Source organism: Triticum urartu, chromosome 4A (assembly GCF_056163025.1).
Source record: "Triticum urartu cultivar PI428250 chromosome 4A, HENAU_Tu73, whole genome shotgun sequence".
In the NCBI taxonomy this organism is placed as follows: Eukaryota; Viridiplantae; Streptophyta; class Magnoliopsida; order Poales; family Poaceae; genus Triticum; species Triticum urartu.
The window spans coordinates 130,583,288-130,604,676 of NC_141876.1; the positions used below are offsets into that span (position 1 = coordinate 130,583,288).

The 21,389-nt window shown below is 50.6% G+C and overlaps 1 long non-coding RNA gene and 1 pseudogene across 1 annotated transcript; one reads left to right on the forward strand and one right to left on the reverse strand.

The window, feature by feature from the left end:
* Positions 1 to 410: 410 nt before the first annotated feature.
* LOC147975109 (uncharacterized) lies at positions 411 to 3,680 on the forward strand. The gene is made up of 2 exons (XR_015600513.1): positions 411 to 832; positions 3,380 to 3,680. It is a non-coding gene; the product is annotated as an uncharacterized LOC147975109 (long non-coding RNA).
* A 12,364-nt stretch (positions 3,681 to 16,044) lies between these two features.
* On the reverse strand, positions 16,045 to 18,708 carry LOC147975110 (uncharacterized; annotated as a pseudogene).
* Between the last annotated feature and the right edge of the window lie 2,681 nt (positions 18,709 to 21,389).

The window sequence follows — 21,389 nt, forward strand, 5'->3', positions numbered from 1 at the left end:
TTTAAAATGCAAATCAAATATTTATTTCTTCAAGCAGTAAAACAAAAATGTTCACATTGTCCTATAAATTCCCCTGATCATTTATCATGTTGAAACCAACATTATTTGACTCACCAATTAATTCCTAATAAAATATAAAGTGGTTCGATAGTAACAAAATTAACCATTTCGAAATAAACAAATGTTTATGTAGTTCCAATTGACTTGAAACTTTGTGTGCCTCTCCAAAATAATAACGAATATTTATGTGACAAGTTTCATAGTCAACTAAATTTATTTGGTATGGAATTTAAATGCAAAACATTGATGAAAAAGTAAAACAGAAGTTAGAAAGTATAAAAGGAAAAGGCCGCAGTGCAGCCAGACATTAGTGCAAAGTGGAGCCCAACCCACTTCCACCTCTCCTTCAATCTCGCTATAGGAGCAGGGGAGGTTGTGGCGGGCATTCACCCCATGGCCACGCCCCTGGGTGACGTGCCGGCGATCCCACGGCTTTCTGAGAGGATAAGAGAATCCCCAGAGCGTCCCTCGACCAAACCCTAGGTCACCCATTCCCCTCCCTCACTTGCCCCCTTCGTTTTCTTCATGCCCGAGGCGCTCATGGCCGCGCCGCCGTCGTACACGCAGCCACCGCACGCCCCTCGCCACCTCTCCATGCCCAGAAGCTCTGTGGGGGTCGACTTCATCGACTACAACTCCGGATCGGAACTGGGAGACCGCCACCACGTTGTCGTCTGCATCTTCTTCCCCAACTACGACCGCCACTGAACTCCGTCGATGTGCCATGCTCCGCCTCGTCCCGGGCCTCCCCGACCGCACCTCCGAGCTTGCGGTGAGCTCCTCCCTCGGATCCTCCTTTTCCCCCTTCGATTTGAACAGCGTAGGGCGCCGTCACCGTCGTGCCCGAACTCGAGAGTACGCGTACATGCGTGCAGTTGATGCTCTACTTCGTTGCGCTACTACTTGCGTGCCGCCGCCACCGCCAATACGCCCCGCTGCTGCCGCTTCTCCCTACTACTACTGCTGTTGCTCCCTGCGCTGCCCGCTGCAACTGCTCTATGCCCGCCTCCGGCAGCCACTCCTCGCCGGCGCCGCCCCGCAGCGGCCTCGTGCCCGCGCAGTCCGCTCGCCGGCAGCCGCCGCCCGCCCACGCCCCGGCCAGCCGCCGCTGCCTAGCGCCGCCGCCGCCCCAGCCTTCCTTCGGCCACGCGTGTAGCCGCCCCCTCTTGCCGCACCTGCCCAGCCACCTTCGCCGGCAGTGCCCGCCGCTGTCCTCTGGTCTGTCCGCGCACCGTGCTGTCGCGCGTGCGCGTGCGCGTACACAGCCACGATGTGGCTGGCCCAGGGACACTGCCCTGTGGGCCTCCCCTAGATTAGTGGAGCTAATCTCCCCATAATTTAGTTATAGCAAAAAAAACGTTTTAGTTAAGTAATTTAGCCCTGGGTCACTTACACATGGGACCCACAACACTATTCACCATGGACCGGCCCATAGTCAACTGCTGACTATGCATTGACCTGGACCCACCAGTCAGCCATTGACTGGGTCCATAGTCAACTGCTGACTATGCATTGACCTGGACCCACCAGTCAGCCATTGACTGGGTACACAGCTGGGTACACTTAGCCTTTTTAGGAATAATTGAATTATTACTAATTCCAGTTTATTGTTTAAATCTTTGAAAATTCATAAATAATAAACCGTAACTCAGATGAAAAAGTTTTATACATGAAAGTTGCTCATAACGACGAGACGAATCCGAATATGCGGTCTGTTAGTCCGCACATGCCCCTAGCATGCTGAACATGGAACATTCCCCTTCGGTCATCTGTCTGACACAGGTCCGGAACTGGGAAAACATTCCCGGTTGACTTCCCCCTTCGCCGGTATCGTGTTGCACTACATTAGAACACCCCTAGCACCGCTTATCACCATGTCATGCATTTGTGTGCCTTGTATTTACTGTTTCTCCCCCCTCTTCTCCTTCGGTAGACCCCGATACCGCTAATAATGTCGCTGTGATCGACTACGCCAACAACGACCCCTCCTTCTTGCCAAAGCAACCAGGCAAGCCCCCCCTTGATCACCAGATATCGCCTACTCTTCTCTCTACTGCTTGCATTAGAGTAGTGTAGCATGTTACTGCTTTCCGTTAATCCTAACCTGATGCATAGCCTGTCATTGTTGCTCCAGTTATTGATACCTTACCTGGAATCCTAAATACTTAGTATAGGACACTAGTTTATCATCAGTGGCCCTACATCCTTGTCCGTCTGCCATGCTATATTACCAGGCCGTGATCACTCGGGAGGTGATCACGGGTATATACTTGTATACATATTATATGATACTTGTGGTGACTAAAGTCGGGTCGGCTCATAGAGTACTCGCGAGTGATTCACGGATTGGGTCCGAAAGGACGTTTGTCTTGACGACCCTCTGAGTGAACCTTTATGGCGAAGCGATAGGGTAGGTTGAGACCACCTAGGAGAGAGGTGGGCCTGGCCCTGGTCGGCGTCCGTGGTTATTTCAAAATAACACGCTTAACGAGATCTGGGTATTTGATCCGAGTCTGGCCACTGGCCTATACACACTAACCAACTACGCGGAACAATTATGGGCACTCAACGTCGTGGTATCAGCCGAAGCCTTCTTGACGTCAGCGACTGAGCGGCGCGCGCCGGGTTGGACTGGAATGCCTGCTCTTGTATAAGGGAGGCTAGGTCTGCTCGCCGGCCACGTACGCAACGTGCAGGTGTGCAATGGGCGATGGGCCCAGACCCCTGCACCATAGGATTTAGACTGGCGTGCTGACCTCTCTGTTGTGCCTAGGTAGGGCTGCGACGTGTTGATCTTCCGAGGCCGGGCATGACCTAGAAAAGTGTGTCCGGACAAAGGGGATCGAGCGTGTTGGTAAATGTGGTGCACCGCTGCAGGGAATTTTATCTATTTGAATAGCCGTGTCCCTCGGTAAAAGGACGACCCGGAGTTGTACCTTGACCGTATGACAACTAGAACTGGGTACTTAATAAAACACACCCTTCCAAGTGTCAGATACAATCGGTGATAGCTCTCTCACAGGGCGACGAGGGGAGTATCACCGGTTAGGATTATGCGATGCGATGTTACTTGGTGAACTTACCATCTACTCTCTTACTACATGCTGCAAGATGGAGGTTGCTAGAAGCGTAGTCTTCGATAGGACTAGCTATCCCCCTCTTATTCTGGCATTCTGCAGTTCAGTCCACATATATTACCCTTTTCATTTGATACATTGCATATGTAGTGTAGCTCCTTGCTTGCGAGTACTTTGGATGAGTACTCACGGTTGCTTTGCTTCCTCTTTTCCCCCTTTCTGTACTCGTGTGTTGCGACCAGACGACGGAGTCCAGGAGCCAGACATCGCCGTCGACGACGACGACTCCTACTACACTGGAGGTGCCTACTACTACGTGCAGGCCGCTAACGACGACCAGGAGTAGTTTAGGAGGATCCCAGGCAGGAGGTCTGCGCCTCTTTCGATCTGTAACCCAATTTGTGCTAGCCTTCTTAAGGCAAACTTGTTTAACTTATGTCTGTACTCAGATATTTTTGCTTCCGCTGACTCTTGTGTTTTTGAGCTTATGTATTCGAGCCCTCGAGGCCCCTGGCTTGTAATACCGAAAAAGGCTTTCGCCCCGCTTTATTGATAGAGCAAACCGCCAAGAGCACACATACAAGAACTAGTCCAGGACAAACGCACCCGCAAAACACCACAAGAGATCCAAAGGGTTTTGCTGAGGGCACAGCTCAACAAGCCCTAAAAAACAACAAAGAAAACGGCATGGCCGAGGCCGGAGCCAAAGCCGAGGAGGAACACCAAGCATCTAATCAGGCTCTGGAGGAGGCGGAGGGGGCGGCGGTGATAGGCGGACTGCCATCGATCGAAGGTCGGCGATGAAGGCGGAGATGGCGTCCCGGTCTCGAGGGCGGCTAAGCGGCCGCCAAAGCTGTAAGTAATCAGATAGTTTGAAAAGAGCGTCAGTAGCCCGGCGAAGCGGAGTGCGCTGAATCACAAGTTTGTTGCGAATCGTCCAGAGGGTCCACGCAAGAACGCCCATCTCAAGCCACCTAATGTGGCGAGTGGGCAGGGGGAGTTATGGAGTTCAGCGAATAGGTCGGGGAAATTGGTGTGGCACCAATCCCCCCCCCCCGCCTCTCTAAAACAGCTCCAGACGAACTGGGCAGATACGCAGGCGAAAGAGATGTGATTCGAGTCCTCGGGGATACCACAAAGCGGGCAAAGACCGAAGCCCGGACCATTGCGCTTGCGGACCTCCACTCCATAAGGGAGCCGGCCGCGGATCCATTGCCACATGAAGATCCGTATTTTCAGAGGCAGGCGGATGGGCCATACCGCCAGGAGGGGGACGGAGCGGAGGAGGGGGCGATGGCCGAGTAGAGGGACTTGGTGGAGAATTGGCCCGAAGGGTCAAGGCGCCACCGAACTTGGTCCGGGCCAGCGTCGACGTCCGGCTCGTAGAGGGCAATGCAATCAAGAAGCTCCTCCCAAGCAGCAGTTTCCGGAGGCCCAAATGGCCTCCGGAAAGCAAGGCGCCCTAAGTCAATAAGGGCCCGTTCAATTGAGATCGACGGGGCGACAGCGATGGAGAAGAGCTCGGGAAACCGGGCTACGAAGGGCGAGTCACCCGCCCATCGGTCGAACCAGAACAGGGTCGCTGAACCCGATCCCACCGAAATGGAGGTCCCAATACGGAGAACGGGGAGCAATTGGATCATAGACTGCCAAAATTGGGATCCACCAGACCGTTGACAGAAGGCCAAAGGTTCGCCACGCAGGTACTTGTTCCGGATGATGTCTAGCCACAGCCCACCATGCCCTTGCGAGGTGCGCCACAGCCATCGGGAGAGGAGAGCGATATTCATGTGTTTTGAACACATGATACCGAGGCTGCCCTGCTCCCGAGGCTTACAGATGTCAGGCAAACTAACCATATGGTATTTCTGTTTGTTATTGTCCCCGGCCCAATAGAAGCGGGATTGGACCTTCGCAATCTCATGGTGGAGCGTCTCGTGGAGGCTGTAGAAGCTCATGAGGAACAGGAGGAGACTGGAGAGCGAGGAGTTGATGAGGATCGTCCGGGCCACCTTTGCCAGCCATCGGCCCTGCCATGGCTCAATGTGCGTCTGCAACTTGGACACCGTCGGTCGCAGATCAGCCACCGTAAGCCGAGAGTCACTAATGGGCGTCCCCAGGTAGGTGGTGGGGAAGGTGCCCAGGCGGCAATTCAGGCGGTTGGCGATGTCGCGGGCCTCGGCCGGAGAGTAGCCCATCACCATCACATCACTCTTATCGAAGTTGATCTTGAGGCCAGACATTTGTTGGAAGCAAAGGAGGAGGAACTTAAGGTTGGCGGTGTCCGCGTCCGAGCCTTCGACCATGATGATGGTGTCGTCAGCGTACTGGAGTAGGGAGATGCCGACGCCGCCGGCCAAGTGGGGAGCGAGCCCACGGATATGTCCTGCCGTCTTAGCCTTGTCCAGGATGGCCGCCAGTGCATCCACCACCATGTTGAACAGGAACGGGGAAAAGGGATCGCCTTGCCTCACCCCACAAAGAGTGGGGAAGTAGGGGAGAATTTCCCCATTGATGTTCACGGCAGTGCGACCACAGGAGACCATCTGCATCACCCTGGAGATCCAGCGGTCATCGAAGCCTTTCCGTAGAAGAACTTCCCGAATGAAGGGCCAGTTAACGGTGTCATAGGCCTTATGGGAATCGATCTTCAGGAAGACCGCCTTGAGGTGTTTGGAGCGGACCTCATGGAGAACCTCGTGGAGGACTAGCACCCCATCCAGAATATATCGACCTTGGATGAAGGCCGATTGGTTGGGGTGGGTAATGTGGTCTGCGAGCAGGGTCACCCTATTGGCGTACCCTTTCGCCAGAATATGGAAGATCACGTTTATCACCGTGATCGGGCGAAACTGACGAATGTCAGACGCCCCAGGCACCTTGGGGATAAGCGAGATCGTGTCGTATTTAAGGCGCCCGAGATCAATGGACCCAACATAGAACTCATCGAAGATGGCCATGACCTCCGGTTTGAGCACATTCCAGAAGGTTTGGAAGAACTTAACCGGCAGGCCATCCGGGCCTGGGGCAGAGGTAGGGTTCATGCCCTTGATGGCGGCCCAGACCTCGCCCTCGGAGAAGGGGGCCGTGAGGGCCGCGTTCCCCTCATCCGTGACAAGCTGGCGGCCGGACCAACAGTCCGGGGCCAAGGATAGGCCGCTCCGAGGAATGACAGCGAACAGAGATCTATAGAAACCGTCCACATGGGACCTTATGTCCAGCGGGGACTGTAATAGAGAAGACCCATCCCAAAGGAGGGGGATGGTGTTGCGTCTACGGCGACCATTCGCGATGGCCTGAAAATACGCCGTGTTCGCATCACCCTTCAATACCCATTTTTGAACCCCGCGCAAACGCCAGTAGGCCTCTTTGTCGGAGTAGATAATCAAGAGTTGGTCTTCCAGGTCGTACCGGGAAAGCCACTCCTCAGGGGAGACGCAAGAGTCCGCGCGCAAGTCAAGGGCTTGAATAGCAGACAGAAGGGCCTTCTTGTGCTCACAGAGGTCTTGACCCAAGTTGGTGAAGGAAATATGCCCTAGAGGCAATAATAAAGTTATTATTTATTTCCTTACATCATGATAAATTTTTATTATTCATGCTAGAATTGTATTAACCGGAAACATAATACATGTGTGAATACATAGACAAACAGAGTGTCACTAGTATGCCTCTACTAGACTAGCTTGTTAATCAAAGATGGTTATGTTTCCTAACCATGGACAAAGAGTTGTCATTTGATTAACAGGATCACATCATTAGTTGAATGATCTGATTGACATGACCCATTCCATTAGCTTAGCACCCGATCGTTGAGTATGTTGCTATTGCTTTCTTCATGACTTATACATGTTCCTATGACTATGAGATTATACAACTCCCGTTTTCCAGAGGAACACTTTGTGTGCTACCAAACGTCACAACGTAACTGGGTGATTATAAAGGAGCTCTACAGGTGTCTCCAAAGGTACATGTTGGGTTGGCGTATTTCGAGATTAGGATTTGTCACTCCGATTGTCGGAGAGGTATCTCTGGGCCCTCTCGGTAATGCACATCACTTAAGCCTTGCAAGCAGTGCAACTAATGAGTTAGTTGCGGGATGATGTATTACAGAACGAGTAAAGAGACTTGCAGGTAACGAGATTGAACTAGTTATGGGATACCGACGATCGAATCTCGGGCAAGTAACATACCGATGACAAAGGGAACAACGTATGTTGTTATGCGGTCTGACCGATAAAAGATCTTCGTAGAATATGTAGGAGCCAATATGAGCATCCAGGTTCCGCTATTGGTTATTGACCGGAGACGTGTCTCGGTCATGTCTACATTGTTCTCGAACCCGTAGGGTCCGCACGCTTAAGGTTACGATGACAGTTATATTATGAGTTTATACATTTTGATGTACCGAAGGTTGTTCGGAGTCCCGGATGTGATCACGGACATGATGAGGAGTCTCAAAATGGTCGAGACATAAAGATTGATATATTGGAAGCCTATGTTTGGATATCGGAAGTGTTCCGGGTGAAATCGGGATTTTACCGGAGTACCGGGAGGTTACCGGAACCCCCCGGGAGCTATATGGGCCTAAGTGGGCCTTAGTGGAAAAGAGAAGGGGCAGCCCAAGATGGGCCGCGCGCCCCTCCCCTCCCTTGGTCCGAATAGGACAAGGAGAGGGGGTCGGCCCCCTCTCTCTTTTCCCCCCTCCGTGAATCCTATTCCAACTAGGATTGGGGGGGGGGGAATCCTACTCCCAGAGGGAGTAGGACTCCTCCTGGCGTGCCTCTCCTAGGCCGGACGCACCCCCCCCTTGAGCCTTTATATACGGAGGCAGGGGCACCCCAGAGAAACACAAGTTGATCCACGTGATCGTATTCTTAGCCGTGTGCGGTGCCCCCTTCCACCATAGTCCTCGATAATATTGTAGCGGTGCTTAGGCGAAGCCCTGCTGCAGTAGTTCATCAAGATCGTCACCACGCCGTCGTGCTGACGGAACTCTTCCCCGACACTTTGCTGGATCGGAGTCCGGGGATCGTCATCGAGCTGAACGTGTGCTAGAACTCGGAGGTGCCGTAGTTTCGGTGCTTGATTGGTCGGGCCGTGGAGACGTACGACTACATCAACAAAACGCTTCCGTTGTCGATCTACAAGGGTACGTAGATCATACTCTCCCCTTTTGTTGCTATGCATCACCATGATCTTGCGTGAGCGTAGGAATTTTTTTGAAATTACTACGAAACCCAACAGTGGCATCCGAGCCTAGGTTTTATATGTTGATGTTATATGCACGAGTAGAACACAAGTGAGTTGTGGGCGATATAAGTCATACTGCTTACCAGCATGTCATACTTTGGTTCGGCGGTATTGTTGGATGAAGCGGCCCGGACCGACATTACGCGTACGTTTACGCGAGACCGGTTCTCCCGACGTGCTTTGCACATAGGTGGCTTGCGGGTGACAGTTTCTCCAACTTTAGTTGAACTGAGTGTGGCTACGCCCGGTCCTTGCGAAGGTTAAAATAGCACCAACTTGACAAACTATCGTTGTGGTTTTTGATGCGTAGGTAAGATTGGTTCTTGCTTAAGCCCGTAGCAGCCACGTAAAACATGCAACAACAAAGTAGAGGACGTCTAACTTGTTTTTGCAGGGCATGTTGTGATGTGATATGGTCAAGACATGATGCTAAATTTTATTGTTTGAGATGATCATGTTTTGTAACCGAGTTATCGGCAACTGGCAGGAGCCATATGGTTGTCGCTTTATTGTATGCAATGCAATCGCGTTGTAATGCTTTACTTTATCACTAAGCGGTAGCGATAGTCGTGGAAGCATAAGATTGGCGAGACGACAACGATGCTACGATGGAGATCAAGGTGTCGCGCCGGTGACGATGGTGATCATGACGGTGCTTCGGAGATGGAGATCACAAGCACAAGATGATGATGGCCATATCATATCGCTTATATTGATTGCATGTGATGTTTATCTTTTATGCATCTTATCTTGCTTTGATTGACGGTAGCATTATAAGATGATCTCTCACTAAATTATCAAGAAGTGTTCTCCCTGAGTATGCACCGTTGCGAAAGTTCTTCGTGCTGAGACACCACGTGATGATCGGGTGTGATAGGCTCTACGTTCAAATACAACGGGTGCAAAACAGTTGCACACGCGGAATACTCAGGTTATACTAGACGAGCCAAGCATATACAGATATGGCCTCGGAACACGGAGACCGAAAGGTCGAGCGTGAATCATATAGTAGATATGATCAACATAGTGATGTTCACCAATGAAACTACTCCATCTCACGTGATGATCGGACATGGTTTAGTTGATTTGGATCACGTGATCACTTAGAGGATTAGAGGGATGTCTATCTAAGTGGGAGTTCTTAAGTAATATGATTAAATTGAACTTAAATTTATCATGAACTTAGTCCTGGTAGTATTTTGCAAATCATGTTGTAGATCAACAAATCATGTTGTAGCTTCCCTGTGTTTATTTTGATATGTTCCTAGAGAAAATTGTGTTGAAAGATGTTAGTAGCAAAGATGCGGATTGGATCCGTGATCTGAGGTTTATCCTCATTGCTGCACAGAAGAATTATGTCCTTGATGCACCGCTAGGTGACAGACCTATTGCAGGAGCAGATGCAGACATTATGAACATTTGGCTAGCTCAATATGATGACTACTTGATAGTTTAGTGCACCATGCTTAATGGCTTAGAATCGGGACTTCAAAGACGTTTTGAACGTCATGGACCATATGAGATGTTCCAGGAGTTGAAGTTAATATTTCAAGCAAATACCCGAGTTGAGAAATATGAAGTCTCCAACAAGTTCTATAGCTAAAAGATGGAGGAGAATCGCTCAACTAGTGAGCATGTGCCCAGATTGTCTGAGTACTACAATCGCTTGAATCAAGTGGGAGTTAATCTTCCAGATAAGATAGTGATTGACAGAATTCTCTAGTCACCATCACCAAGTTAGTAGAACTTCGTGATGAACTATAATATGCAAGGGATAACGGAAACGATTCCCAAGCTCTTCGTAATGCGGAAATTGATGAAGGTAGAAATCGAGAAAAACATCAAGTGTTGATGGTAGACAAGACCACTAGTTTCAAGAAAAGGGCAGAGGGAAGAAGGGGAACTTCAAAAAGAACAGCAAGCAAGTTGCTGCTCAAGTGAAGAAGCCCAAGTCTGATCCTAAGCCTGAGACTAAGTGCTTCTACTGCAAAGGGACTGGTCACTGGAAGCGGAACTACCCCAAGTGATTGGCAGATAAGAAGGATGGCAAAGTGAACATAAGTATATTTGATATACATGTTATTGATGTGTACTTTACTAGTGTTTATAGCAACCCCTCAGTATTTGATACTAGTTCAGTTGCTAAGATTAGTAACTCGAAACGGGAGTTGCAGAATAAACAGAGACTAGTTAAGGGTGAAGTGACGATGTGTGTTGGAAGTGGTTCCAAGATTGATATGATCATCATCGCACACTCCCTATACTTTTGGGATTAGTATTGAACCTAAATAAGTGTTATTTGGTGTTTGCGTTGAGCATGAATATGATTTGATCATGTTTATTATAATACGGTTATTCATTTAAGTAAGAGAATAAATTGTTGTTCTGTTTACATGAATAAAACCTTATATGGTTACACACCCAATGAAAATAGTTCGTTGGATCTCGATCGTAGTGATACACATAATCATAATATTGAAACCAAAAGATGCAAAGTTAATAATGATAGTGCAACTTATTTGTAGCACTGCCGTTTAGGTCATATTGGTGTAAAGCGCATGAAGAAACTCCATGCTGATGGGCTTTTGGAATCACTTGATTATGAATCAGTTGATGCTTGCGAACCATGCCTCATGGGCAAGATGACTAAGACTCTGTTCTTCGGAACAATGGAGCGAGCAACAGATTTGTTGGAAATCATACATACTGATGTATGTGGTCCGATGAATATTGAGGCTCGCGATAGGTATCATTATTTTCTGATCTTCACAGATGATTTGAGCAGATATGAGTATATCTACTTGATGAAACAAAGGTCTGAAACATTTGAAAAGTTCAAAGAATTTCAGAGTGAAGTGGAGAATCATCGTAACAAAAATGGAAGTTTCTACGATATGATCACAGAAGTAAAATATTTGAGTTACGAGTTTGGTCTTCAATTAAAACAATGTGGAATAGTTTCACAAACTCATGCCACCTGGAACACCACAGCATAATGATGTGTCCGAATGTCATAACCGTACTTTATTAGATATGGTGCGATCTATGATGTCTCTTACCGATCTACCACTATCGTTTTGGGGTTATGCATTAGAGACAGCTGCATTCACGTTAAATAGGGCACCATCTAAGTCCGTTGAGACGACACAATCTGAACTGTGGTTTGGCAAGAAACCAAAGTTGTCGTTTCTTAAAGTTTGGGATTATGATGCTTATATGAAAAAGTTTCATCCTGATAAGCTCAAACCCAAATCAGAGAAATATGTCTTCATAGGATACCCAAAGGAGACTATTGGATACACCTTTTATCACAGATCCGAAGGCAAGACATTCGTTGCTAAATTCGGAGTTTTTCTAGAGAAGGAGTTTCTCTCGAAAGAAGTGAGTGGGAGGAAAGTAGAACTTGATGAGGTAACTGTAACTGCTCCCTTATTGGAAAGTAGTTCATCACAGAAATCTGTTCCTGTGACTACTACACCAATTAGTGAGGAAGCTAATGATGATGATCATGTAACTTCAGATCAAGTTACTACCAAATCTCGTAGGTAAACCAGAGTGAGATCCGCACCAGAGTGGTACGATAATCCTGTTCTGGAAGTCATGTTACTAGACCATGACGAACTTGCGAACTATGAGGAAGCGATGATGAGCCCAGATTCCGCGAAATGGTTTGAGGCCATGAAATCTGAGATATGATCCATGTATGAGAACAAAGTATGGACTTTGATGGATTTGCCTGATGATCGGCAAGCCATAGAAAATAAATGGATCTTCAAGAGGAAGACGGACGCTGATAGTAGTGTTACTATCTACAAAGCTAGAATTGTCGCAAAAGGTTTTCGACAAGTTCAAGGTGTTGACTACGATGAGATTTTCTCACTCGTATCTATGCTTAAGTCTGTCCGAATCATGTTAGCAATTGCCGCATTTTATGAAATCTGGCAAATGGATAAACAAAACTGCATTCCTTAATGGATTTACTAAAGAAGAGTTGTATACGATGCAACTAGAAGGTTTTGTCGATCCTAAAGGTGTTAACTAAATATGCAAGCTCCAGCGATCCATCTATGGACTGGTGCAAGAATCTCGTAGTTGGAATATACGCTTTGATAAGTTGATCAAAGCATATAGTTTTATACAGACTTGCGGTGAAGCCTGTATTTACAAGAAAGTGAGTGGGAGCACTACATCATTTCTGATAAGTATATGTGTATGACATATTGTTGATCGGAAATAATGTAGAATTATTATGCAAAGCATAAAGGAGTGTTTGAAAGGAGTTTTTCAAAGAAAGACCTCGGTAAAGCTGCTTACATATTGAGTATCAAGATCTATAGAGATAGATCAAGACGCTTGATAAGTTTTTCAATGAGTACATACCTTGACAAGATTTTGAAGTAGTTCAAAATGGAACAGTCAAAGAAAAAGTTTCTTGCCTGTGTTACAAGGTGTGAAGTTGAGTAAGACTCAAAGCCCGACCACGGCAGAAGATAGAAAGAGAATGAAAGTCATTCCCTATGCCTCAGTCATAGGTTCTATAAAGTATGCCATGTTGTGTACCAGATCTATTGTATACCATACACTGTGTTAAGAGAGGGAGTACAATAGTGATCTAAGAGTAGATCAATGGACAGCGGTCAAAATTATCCTTACTGGAATAAGGATATGTTTCTCGATTACGGAGGTGACAAAAGGTTCATCGTAAAGGGTTACGTCGATGCAAGCTTTGACACTGATCCAGATGACTCTAAGTCTCAATCTGGATACATATTGAAAGTGGGAGCAATTAGCTAGAGTAGCTCCATGCAGAGCATTGTTGACATAGAAATTTGCAAAATACATGCAGATCTGAATGTGGCAGACCCGTTGACTAAACTTCTCTCACAAGCAAAACATGATCACTTTTTGAGTCTTAATCACATAGCGATGTGAACTAGATTATTGAATCTAGTAAACCCTTTGGGTGTTAGTCACATGGAGATGTGAACCAATCACATAAAGATGTGAACTATTGATGTTAAATCACATGGCGATGTGATCTAGATTATTGACTCTAGTGCAAGTGGGAGACTGAAGGAAATATGCCCTAGAGGCAATAATAAAGTTATTATTTATTTCCTTATATCATGATAAATGTTTATTATTCATGCTAGAATTGTATTAACTGGAAACATAATACATGTGTGAATACATAGACAAACAGAGTGTCACTAGTATGCCTCTACTAGACTAGCTTGTTAATCAAAGATGGTTATGTTTCCTAACCATGGAAAAAGAGTTGTCATTTGATTAACAGGATCACATCATTAGTTGAATGATCTAATTGACATGACCCATTCCATTAGCTTAGCACCCGATCGTTTAGTATGTTGCTATTGCTTTCTTCATGACTTATACATGTTCCTATGACTATGAGATTATGCAACTCCCGTTTGCCAGAGGAACACTTTGTGTGCTACCAAACGTCACAATGTAACTGGGTGATTATAAAGGAGCTCTACAGGTGTCTCCAAAGGTACATGTTGGGTTGGCGAATTTCGAGATTAGGATTTGTCACTCCGATTGTCGGAGAGGTATCTCTGGGCCCTCTCGGTAATGCACATCACTTAAGCCTTGCAAGCAGTGCAACTAATGAGTTAATTGCGGGATGATGTATTACAGAACGAGTAAAGAGACTTGCAGGTAACGAGATTGAACTAGTTATGGGATACCGACGATCGAATCTCGGGCAAGTAACATACCGATGACAAAGGGAACAACGTATGTTGTTATGCGGTCTGACCGATAAAAGATCTTCGTAGAATATGTAGGAGCCAATATGAGCATCCAGGTTCCGCTATTGGTTATTGACCGGAGACGTGTCTCGGTCATGTCTACATTGTTCTCGAACCCGTAGGGTCCGCACGCTTAAGGTTACGATGACAGTTATATTATGAGTTTATACATTTTGATGTACCGAAGGTTGTTCGGAGTCCCGGATGTGATCACGGACATGACGAGGAGTCTCGAAATGGTCGAGACATAAAGATTGATACATTGGAAGCCTATGTTTGGATATCGGAAGTGTTCCGGGTGAAATCGGGATTTTACCGGAGTACCGGGAGGTTACCGGAACCCCCCGGGAGCTATATGGGCCTAAGTGGGCCTTAGTGGAAAAGAGAAGGGGCAGCCCAAGATGGGCCGTGCGCCCCTCCCCTCCCTTGGTCCGAATAGGACAAGGAGAGGGGACCGGCCCCCCTCTCTCTTTCCCCCCCTCCGCGAATCCTATTCCAACTAGGATTGGGGGGGGGGATCCTACTCCCAGAGGGAGTAGGACTCCTCCTGGCGCGCCTCTCCTAGGCCGGCCGCACCCCCCCTTGAGCCTTTATATACGGAGGCAGGGGCACCCCAGAGAAACACAACTTGATCCACGTGATCGTATTCTTAGCCGTGTGCGGTGCCCCCTTCCACCATAGTCCTTGATAATATTGTAGCGGTGCTTAGGCGAAGCCCTACTGCAGTAGTTCATCAAGATCGTCACCACGCCGTCGTGCTGACGGAACTCTTCCCCGACACTTTGCTGGATCGGAGTCCGGGGATCGTCATCGAGCTGAACGTGTGCTAGAACTCGGAGGTGCCGTAGTTTCGGTGCTTGATCGGTCGGGCCGTGGAGATGTACGACTACATCAACCAAACGCTTACGTTGTCGATCTACAAGGGTACGTAGACCATACTCTCCCCTCTCGTTGCTATGCATCACCATGATCTTGCGTGAGCGTAGGAAATTTTTTGAAATTACTACGAAACCCATCAGTTGGCACCCCAGCCCTTCATGAACTGTCGGCCACGCTTGGCACAGAAATGCCACGCGTTGATGGCGGATGGGGGGCGAGACAAGGACTGGGAGAGGGCGCGAGCCTCCACCCAACGAGCGGTCACGGCCTCGATGAAGCCAGCTTGGGACAACCAAAATGTCTCAAACTGAAATCGGGGAGGGATCAGGGGACGCTCGTCGGTGGAGGAGAGGAGGAGGGGGACGTGGTCAGAACCAATCCGAGTGATGGCCCGAAGGGAAGCAAGGGGGCACCAGAGGTCCCATTCCGGGGAAACTAGGACCCGGTCCAGGATGGACTGGGTCGGAGTAGCCTGACGGTTGGTCCAGGTGAACCTGGCACCAACCATATCTAATTCGCGGAGACCAAGGTCAGCAATGCAGTCATTGAACATTTGCATCCGTGCAAAGTTTACATGTGAATTGCTCTTGTCCTCCGCGAAGCGGAGGAGGTTAAAATCGCCCCCGACCACCACTGGATGCGAAGCAGCCGAGATCTTCCGATGGAGCTCCTCAAGGAAGGAGGAGGACCGGCTATGGTCGGCGGGGCCGTAGACAATAATAACCTCCCACTTGAAGTTGATGGCGCGTTCATAAAGTTCCATGCTGACAAAAAATTGTCCCCGGTCCATACTACCGACCTCAAAGGTGGCATCCTTGATGCCTAACAAGATGCCACCCGAGTGGCCCGCGCTCCCACTAGAAGGGAGCCAATGCCAGACGAAGAGGTGGGGGCTGAGGCGGTCGAGCTCCGGGAGGGAGAATTCCGTGCGCATGGTTTCTTGGATGGCGACAATGTCAATGTGTTCCTCACGCATGTACTCGATGAGTTGGCAGCGGCGGCCATCATGGCCGAAGCCGCGAATGTTCCAGAAGAGAGCATGCATCAAGCATCCATAGGGGGCTGCTTGACTCCAAGAAACGAGATGCGCTTTGGGCGCGGAGAGCGGCGGTGCGAGAACGGGTTCGGCCCAGCAGCTCCGCCATGGACAGGGGGGAATGCCACCAGCCCGCTGAGGAGGGGCGGAGCGACATCCTCTGACACGATCGGCGGGGGGGGGGGGGGGGAGGCGCGAGCAGAACCGCTCGGGCCTCCACGAGGCGACCGTCAAGGATCTCACGGGCCCTAATGGCCTCAATCTGGACCAAGGGGGGACCAACCTCCCCCCTGAACAGGATCGCAGAATCTGACGCGACCTTCGCAAGGTGGCCGAGCGGAACCGACTCCAAAGCAGAGAATGAGCAAGTAGATGCTGAGGGGGGACTACCGGCGTGCCTGGCTCCAGGTTCCGGGAAGCCGCCCGGAGCTCTGCCCGCTCGTGGATGTGCAGCGTCGGGCCTCCCTCGGGGTGCGCCGCGTCAATCCGCGCGCTCTGGCGGGAGGCAGTCACCGGAGAGGAGGACGACCGGCCGCGGCGAGAGTAGGCCACGGCTCACGGAGGGGGAGGCGGGGCGGCCACGGGAGTGGTCACCTGAGTCTCCACGTCTGTGCCAAGAGCCGTCGCAGGAGGGAGCACGCAGCCAGGGGGCGCCGGAGTCGGGGTCAGGCTCGGCAGGGGAGGCGCAGGGGAGGCGACGGTCGGGGCCGGGTCGGCGAGAGGAGCCGCGAGCTGGGAGGATCCGCGACCGGAGGAGGCGAGGCGGCCACGGGGGGGGGTCAGTGGGTGGGCTGGTGATAGCCAAAGCCACCACAACCCCACCGAGGGCCATCATCAAGCCCGACGGAGCGGCGACGATCACCGCGCCAAGAGGGGAAGCTGGGAATGTCACCTCCCCCTCGGCGAGCACCGGCGAAACAACCGGGGCCCCCCGACCGCACTAGAGCCCGTCGGCAGAGGCGGGACGTCGCGGGGGTCAGCGGGGGGGGGGGGGGGGGGCGGAGGCCACAACAGGGACCAACACGCCGGCGGTCGGGGATGGTGAACTCGGCGGCGGCGTGGGGGAGCTGGGGTGCGACGAGCCGACTAGAACGGGGGAACGAGGAGAGGTCCCGGGGCAGGCGACCAAGCCCACGCTGGAGGCATCACTGGCCTCAGGGGACTCGGGCATCGAGCCGAGCGGATCCTCAAGGAGCAGACCTGGAGCAACCTGACGCCCATGCCCCCCGGCGGCCGGAGGTGAGGGAGAGCGAGACTGAGACCGGGAGTAGGTCCTCCGATCCCTCCTCGTCGTCCGACCGGCGAGAGCGGGGCCGGTGGCGGCCGTGGTAGCCGTCGTTGGTCCCCGGGTTGTCACCGGGGGGACCATCGTTGGTGAAGCGGGGCGACCGACATGGTTGGGAGGCTTGGGAGCGATCCGTAGGTCATACCCCTCGTCGTTGAAGAACACACGAACGGTGACGTGAAGCTTGGTGGAGTCTAAACACTTGACCTTGACCCGGACCTCCTCCTCCTTGCGGAGAGAGAGCTCGTCAACCACCACCACCGTGCCCAGAATCTTAGACATCTGGCGGATGACGAGCTTAGACCGGGCGATGTCGGGGAGGCCGCCCACAAGCAGCCAAGCAGTATCTAGGACGGCCACGACCTGGGCGTCCAGGACTAGCTCGGTGATGTCGACGACGAGCTGGTGGAGGGCGAGGGTGATCCGGCCACTCCGCGTGGCGTAGCCGTGGCTAACGGAGTCGGGAAAGACCACAGTGAAGATGTGACCGGCGGTCGGGGTGACCGCCCAGTCCCATTGCTGACGGTAGAGGTGGTTGAGCTCAGCCTCGATCATCTCTGGGGAGGAAACCCCATCGACCACGGTGACGATCGCCTGAAGGGAGGGGGTGGCCGGCGGAAGGTCAGGAACCTCCAGGTGAAAGAAGCCCAGCCCCTCGATGCCGTGGCCGTACATCATGAGCTCTGACGTCACCGGGCGGTCAGGGCACAGAAGCGCGGGGTGCTCAGGATCCTTGCAAATGTAGCAGCACGGAGGGTTGGCGCAGTTGACTTGCGAGTGGCCCGCCACCCCGCAATTGAAACAAGGGGGGCGGGAATGGTTGGAGACGGAGTCCGGGACGGCGGAGGAGCCCGGGACCAGGGGTGGCAGGGGGGCCAGGTTGCCTCGGCCTTGACCGCGGTGTTTCTTCTTGGCAGGACCTTGGCGGACGCGAGGGGGGCCACCGCCCGGAGCGGTAGTCACGGAAGGAGCCGAGGACCCGGTGGCGTGGGGCAGCATGTACCACTTCATAGCGGGGGCTGGAGGCGGGGCTTGGGAACGGGGGGACGGGGGGCGCAGGGCCCGTGCCGGGGAGGGGCTCCGGCCGCGCCGTGGGGCAGGGGAAGGCGAGCACCGCCTCGCGCGCCGGTCACCCAAGGACTCCAGCCGAGGGGAGAGGGACCGGCCCCGGGAATCGTGGTGGGCCGGAGAGCGGCGCTCATCGCGGCGGCCGTCCCAGAGCGCACGCAGCTCCCGCCGAAGCTCCTCCTCCCGGCGCAGGGCGTCAGGGGAGGGGCGGGAAGCCTCGCTCCGGTCGGCCTCACGGCGCTTGGGGCGAGCGGCCCCATCGTCCCAATCGCGCGTCATGGGCGGGCACGACGAGACGGGAGAGGAGGGCGGGGGACAACGAACGCGGCAGGAGGGCCGTCGGAGGCGGTGGCTGGGCGAGGGGGGAGGGAGAGGCGAGCTGGATCAGGGGTGGCAGCGGGGGGGGGGGGCGAGTTGGAGCGAAGGGGATCCAGATAGAGGTCCTGATGGACCTGGGCCTAGGGCACAACGCCGGCCGGCCTAGGGTTGGCAGGACAACCCAGCAGCCGGGGCAAGGGCCCAGTAGCTGGAAGCAGCCGATGGGCTGGGGCGCGGCCGAGCCGGCCCACTGCAGCCAACGCGAGGCCCAGGCGGCACGGGGCGGGCGGGGAGCGGCCTGATACGTCTCCGTCGTATCTACTTTTCCAAACACTTTTGCCCTTGTTTTGGACTCTAACTTGTATGATTTGAATGGAACTAACCCGGAGTGACGCTGTTTTCAGCAGAATTGCCATGGTGTTGTTTTATGTGCAGAAAACAAATATTCTCGGAATGACCTGAAACTCCACGGAACATCTTAGAAAAAATAATAAAAAATCCTCGCCAAAGCTGAAGACCAGGGGGCCCACACCCTGTCCACGAGGGTGGGGGCGCCCCCCCCCCTCTAGGGCGCGCCCCCTACCTCGTGGGCCCCCTGGATGCCCTCCGACGCCAACTCCAACTCTATATATTTGCTTTCGGAGAGAAAAAAATAAGAGAGAAGAAATCATCGCGTTTTACGATACGAAGCCGCTGCCAAGCCCTAAAACCTCTTGGGAGGGCTGATCTGGAGTCCGTTCGGGGCTCCGGAGAGGGGGATTCGTCGCCGTCGTCACCATCAACCATCCTCCATCACCAATTTCATGATGCTCACCGCCGTGTGTGAGTAATTCCATCGTAGGCTTGCTAGACGGTGGTGGGTTGGATGAGATTTATCATGTAATCAAGTTAGTTTTGTTAGGCTTTGATCCCTAGTATCCACTATGTTCTGAGATTGATGTTGCTATGACTTTGCTATGCCTAATGCTTCTCACTAGGGCCCGAGTGCCATGATTTCAGATCTGAACCTATTATGTTTTCATGAATATATGTGAGTTCTTGATCCTATCTTGCAAGTCTATAGTCACCTACTATGTGTTATGATCCGGCAACCCCGAAGTGACAATAATCGGGACCACTCCCGGTGATGACCATAGTTTGAGGAGTTCATGTATTCACTATGTGCTAATGCTTTGTTCCGGTTCTCTATTAAAAGGAGGCCTTAATATCCCTTAGTTTCCAATAGGACCCCGCTGCGACGGGAGGGTAGGACAAAATATGTCATGCAAGTTCTTTTCCATAAGCACGTATGACTATATACGGAATACATGCCTACATTACATTGATGAATTGGAGCTAGTTCTGTATCACCCTATGTTATGACTATTACATGATGAACCGCATCCGGCATAATTATCCATCACTGATCCGGTGCCTACGAGTTTTCCATATACTGGTTCTCGCTTATTTACTTTCCCGCTGCTACTGTTACAATCACTACAAAATACCAAAAACATTACTTTTGCTGTCTTGACTTTTGTTGCTGCTACCACCACTATCATATTACTGTGCTACTAAAAACTTTGTTGCAGATACTAAGTTTCCAGGTGTGGTTAAATTGACAACTCAGCTGCTAATACTTGAGAATATTCTTTGGCTCCCCTTGTGTTGAATCAATAAATTTGGGTTGAATACTCTACCCTCGAAAGATGTTGCGATCCCCTATACTTGTGGGTTATCAAGACCAATTTCTGGCGCCGTTGCTGGGGAGCATAGCACTATTCTTTGAGTCACTTGGGATTTATATCTGCTGGACACTATGAAGAAGATGAAAGACGCTAAGACAACAATTTATCCCTCAACTACGAGGGAAGGTAAGGAACTGCCATCTAGCTCTGCACTTGATTCACCTTCTGTTATGAGTAAGCTAGCGACACCTAAACCTGGTTCTGTTATTCGCTCTGATATGTCGCATGTTATTGATGATGCTACTTCTGCTATACATGATACTTATGATGAAACTACCTCTATGCCCGATACTACTATGCCACTTAGTGAATTTCTCGAGGAACGACTTGCTAGGGCTAGAGAGATTGAAAATATTGAATCTGATTATGAAGATGAAAGTGATGATGAAGAATCACTTGTTATTCCTGAGGGTTATCTATTTGATCAAGAAGCTTCTTTAGCTATTTTAGCTTGCAAAGATAGATATGAACTCAAAAGGTTATTAGTTAAATGGAACAAAGAATCACTTAGAGATAAAATGAAACCCGACCCTGCTTTTGCTACTTCACCTATTTGTGTTCCTGATAAGGATTATGAATTCTCTGTTGATCCTGATATAATTACTTTGGTTGAATCTGATCTGTTTTATGGCTATGAATCTGAAACTGTTGTGGCACATCTTACTAAGTTAAATGATATAGCCGCCCTGTTTACTAATGATGAGAGATTGCGTTACTTTTATATACTCAAAATATTTCCGTTCTCATTAAAGGGTGATGCTAAGATATGGTTTAATTCTCTTGATCCTGGTTGTGTGCATAGTCCCCAGGATATGATTTATTACTTCTCTGCTAAATATTTTCCTGCTCATAAGAAACAAGCTGCTTTGAGGAAAATATACAACTTTGTGCAAATTAAAGAAGAGAGTCTCCCAC